This window comes from Crocodylus porosus, unplaced genomic scaffold (genome assembly GCF_001723895.1).
Source record: "Crocodylus porosus isolate Cpor-Errol unplaced genomic scaffold, CroPor_comp1, whole genome shotgun sequence".
Lineage (NCBI taxonomy): Eukaryota > Metazoa > Chordata > Crocodylia > Crocodylidae > Crocodylus > Crocodylus porosus.
The window spans coordinates 2,337,220-2,342,410 of record NW_017728920.1 but is presented as its reverse complement, the minus strand read 5'-3'; positions in this window follow the sequence as shown (position 1 = coordinate 2,342,410).

Sequence of the window (5,191 nt, the reverse complement as noted above, 5' to 3'; positions counted from 1 at the left end):
CAGGCTTTGTGGCCTTACCAGGGGCCACCACCTCTGCAGTTTTGAACCCCCCCCCCATGTTGTAACACACAGACGTGACATGAATTTTGCTTTCAAGAATTTGGGGTAAAGTTTCCTCCAAACCCCTACACTGATCTTCTTGAGACTAGGCAGGCTTCATGCTGTTGGCACAGGCTAGTATCTCTGCAAGTTCCATCCAAATCAGACAAAAAACAACCAAGTTATAGATATTTCATTGATTCAACATTATACCCTATGACTGGATCTCTGAGGCAGCTCCGAAGTTTCGGAGCTGCTTTGGCCAAATCGAAGCAGAAACCTAGTCCAGAGTTCCAGATTGGATCTATGGCATCCGAAGCAGCTGGATCAGAAGCCAGATCAGATCTCTGCCACCTCACACAGGCCTACAAATTTTCTATGATTGTATAATTCTTACGTTACATCTGCAATCTTAAGTTGGGGTCCCTATGATTCTTTTTACTGCAGTGATGTGTCTGATATGGTTGGGGAAATATGTTCATGGATTTGAACATGTAATGACATTTATTTATCCAGCATGTCATTTGCATGCATTCAGTATATAGACATATAGAACAATCAAGACAATTTATGAATATTTTGCACTTGGCTTATCAGCTCACCCAGCTGATCCCAGTCTTGCTTTTAATTTCCCTGTATTTACTGAGCTCATGGAGAAAACTGTTGCTCTTTAAATTGTAGGCACATGTGTCTGCCAATCATTTGCTACAAAGGTTTGTACTATGACTGTAAGTTACACATTAGTACTGAGTGAGGCAGATTTGCTTAAATATACTAATAATTTACTAGGTGTATCACAGAGTGGGGGACTAATGATTGCTTGCAACCTGCTGATTCTTTGTTAGATTAGCTCTCTACCACTTTTGTAATAAATGATAGGATCCTATTGAGTCCTTTGGAGAAGTTGGCAGAACATTTGTTCTGTTATGTACAGCTCTTGAATAGCTGAATTTATAGTGCTGTTTGGGTCACTGCCATTTAGATACAAAAAGGGAACTGTCATGACCATCACCCTCTTCAGCTTCTATGTGAGATTTTGCAGATGAGTTTTAGCTCCTGCAATTTGGCTTCAATTGCTACTGGTAATATACTCTTCCCCCAGCGTTTATGAAGCAGGAACCGTAAAGTGTACATGCCTCAGATATAAAATGACTCTCTTTTCTTAGAGCTCACATCTTGCATGTATATATAAAATTTCTTATTTTGCCTACAAAACTTCTTCCTGACTTTTAAATCAAAACTTAATTATCTTGTGATAGCTAGAAAACTTTAGAGACAGAGGCAGGCATGTGATATTGTAAGCCCACCTAAATGACATTTTCAGAAAATGTTCTAAGCAAAAAACTTCCATAGTTGGGGCTTTAATTAAGAAGTTTTAACCATGACCTGGACTGTGAATTATTGCAAAGAAAAATCCATTCATAGATTTAAGTGGAGGATTTTGTTCTATTAGCATTTTCTTCCTTCTTGAGATGATGATTCTTCAATGTCCTGTAAAAAATTTTAAGAGTTCAATATTTTACTGGTCTTCACTGGAATAAAATTGAGAAGTTTTGATTTTTGTTTTTGGAGGAACATGTGCTCTAGAATCACCAGATAACAGCCCACTGCAGAGAACACTTGCCCAGAGTATGGGACATATTCTGCCAAAGGTGAGTGAACATACTCTGCCAAAATATATTCTGTCTCCAAAGGTGAATGCCCTTAACCATCAAGGTACTTTAGAGCAGTGATCTCCAAAGTGGGGTGCGCAAGATGATCCACTGGGGTGTGGGAAGAAAATATTAGAACTTCTATTTATATTTATTTTTTATCTAAAAAAAAAAAAGAAAGAAATTAAGCTTACTAATATTTAATGGATTGACACTGGCACCCTCACTCGGTCCGTATGTCAGACAGTCACGTCACGTACAGTACGCAAGTAGTACATGTATATAATTTATAAATAAATAAATATACATATACTAGGGGTGCGTGCTTAAAAATTTTTTACTTATAGGGGTCCACGATCAGAAAAGTTTGAAGACCACTGCTTTAGAGTGTTTAAGTGGATGGGTCTTTCTGCCTTTATTTCTTGACCAGAGAGACCTTTCATAGAGAACATTTTCTTGAAACAAACATTCCCACAAAAATCACCATTTTCCAGAAAACCATGTTGTAGTAAAAAGTAATGCTGATTGAATTTTTCTAACAGCCAAACCTAACAAAGCATACAGCAGTTTATATCCTGCTGGGCAGTTACTTATCCATACTGGGTGCAGCCCAAATTTGTTGCCAACCACTCTTAGCTCAGGCAGCTTTAGTATTCCCATTATTTAGAAGACAATGTTTACCTTCTCTTTTCGTGTGCTTGGAAGAATTTGTCTACTTTGTCAGACCTAATTTTTTTAAAATTTAGCCAATTAAGCTTTCTTCTGAGCTCCATGAAGAAACTAAGAGAACAGCTGCGATGGTAATGGAAAAATAGAGCATTGTTGTACAGATCCAGATTGGAACAAAGTTACCAGAAAACAACTGCTTGATATGGAGTTGAAATTTGGTTCTAGATCAAAATAAAACCTGCTTAATATGATGGAGTGTTTGATCTAGTGGTCTAGTTAAAGTCCTTTTATGACATCTACCAGTGCCACCCATGGAGTGACTAAATCCCTTAAACAATGCCACATGTGAGCAAGTTTGGATACAATAATGCTTAATATACTCACAAACATCTGTAGGAGGTATACAAGTATACAGTGCTTGACAGAAGGATAGATTAGCACTAACATCAAAAGTTGCGAATTTGGGAGATAAATAGACATGCTCCAAGACTTGCTTCTCTGCAGTCACATGGATGAGCATAATTAGCATACAGAATTGCTACCTTATGCTAGGCAGTTTTATTGAGTTGGGCTGACTACTAAACAGACCAGCTAGCATACTGCCCAGGAGATAATAAACATTTCTGAGTTTCTTGCCACCGAATACAGATTTGAGTTCTCTGTCTGCATCACACCTGGGCTCTAGGAGACTCCTTATAGACAACAACCTTTTAGAGCTCCCAGAACCAAGGAGCCTAAACACTAAGAGCAATAATGGGCAAAAGGCTACCTAAATCAACATGCCTCTGAAAAATACTAACAAACATAAAATTATGTTAACAAGCTCCTAGAGTCCCCTTACTAATGTCTTATTTGAACAGGAGTTCTTGTATAGGTCCCCATTATGGGGACATACAAGCCATCTGTGAATAGCTTGTCATCTTTTTGGAAAATCAATAGTTAAGTCCTTTCAGGACTTTGCTAAAGAAAACAAAATGTGATGTGTAACAGAAACATACATTGAGTAAAATAAAGGAGATGTTTGATCATATGTATTCTTTATCCACTCTCAGTATATGCAAGGTTGGGTCTAGGTATCTGAAAAGTGCATGACTAATCAAAAAGGCTCAATGCTGTCAGAGGCCCAGCAGGTAGGAGGCCCACCCAATTGAAGAGACTGCCCTTATAAAACACCTGTTTAAAAAAGGATAGGAATGGCCTTTCCTCACTTAATTTATTCTTCTGCTCTTTAGTCCTCTCATCAGAAGTGTCATCATCAGTCACACAGCTGGAGCCCCAATCTGAGATTCCCTTATTCATCCACACATAAGACAACAAGCAGTAGAGTACAGGAGGTGATTAATCTACCTTACTCCCCTGCACAGTCCAGCAAAGTTGAAGGACTATTAATCTCTGTAATATAATGACAAATCAGACATTTCCTGACAGTAAATGGTCACCAAGTGCCCAGATGGTTGCCAACTGCTGTGAATTTCCTAGTCTGTACATTGGTGAAAATATGAAATATGTAAAGAAAAGAAATCAGGGAATATTATTATACTTTGAACAGCACACAGGTGAATGGCACAACTGCCAGATATGGCAGTTTCTTTACAGTATTAGACTGTTTCCTCATCGTTAAAGACCAGCTATTCACTGTCACTCTTAAGCCTTCCTGTTCAATGATCCTGTTAATTAGAGATCAGGATAACTCTTTACACGGGGAGTATTGAAGAGCACTGGAATCCTGATTATGACAAAGCATTTCTGGATTCTGAGCTACAATAGCCACTATAACAGACCCCAGTGTAAGTCAAAGAATCATCACAGGCTCATTTAGGAGTCCTACTACTAGATATGACCTGTGCTAAAAGCCAGAGTCTCAGTAATGCTCAGTGCTTATAGACACACTCCATGTCACATCTTTTCTAGCCCCAGGTCCAGTGTAGGTATTCCATACACCCTAACATCTGTAAGCATGGGTAGATCTAGAATTTTGGAAAGGTGAAAATGATAAGGTACATCTTTACATATAAAACAACACATTTTTCTCTAGTTAAATATCAACTAAAAACTTTAGTAATATGCAAGGTACTAGGGCTATGTTATTCAGTCTAAGATTGAAGCAAAAGCACATATGACTTCATTGGAATGAGTTAAAACAGTCTGTAGGGCTGTGAAATAGTATCTTCATTATCAAGAGCAATTAATGGACAGCAGAATTTTAGAACATAGGGTAGCTTGATTGGTGGGACACCAAGGTCATTCAAAAGAAGAGATGTTGTTAACACCTGTGGAATAAATAATTTAGAAGGGGTCAGGTAGATGATAATGAGCCACTAAATCTATTGATTCTCTCAGCACCATCTGACTAGAAATGCTGCTGCCACAGCCAGACGCTTGTTTTAAAACTTTGGGTGGACCAGATTTGCCCGTTTGTGAGGAAGGGAAATAGAGTCCACTTATAGAATACAGGGAGCAGCCCCAAACAATAGGTTCTTACATTTATACACTTTGGTTTATACTCATTAACATTTACTCCACCTTTGTCCCATCTTTGTCGCACCAATTTCTCCTCCCATCTCAAGCTCCGTCTCTGTTTACTGTTGTCACGGAGTCACGGAAGTGCCCTGTGACTGTCATTGGCAGGGCTGCCAATCACCTGGGCAGCTCAGGTGCTGGTTACCAGGGCGACCAGGTGGGTCACATGGCCAGAAGGGGGCAGGGCTAGGCCTTTATAGACAGCTTAGGCCAGAGCCTGACTCACAGTTCTCTTCTGGCTGCTGCAGGAGCAGGAGCAGGAGCAGGAGCAGGAGCAGGAGCAGGAGCAGGAGCACGAGCAGGAGCAGGAG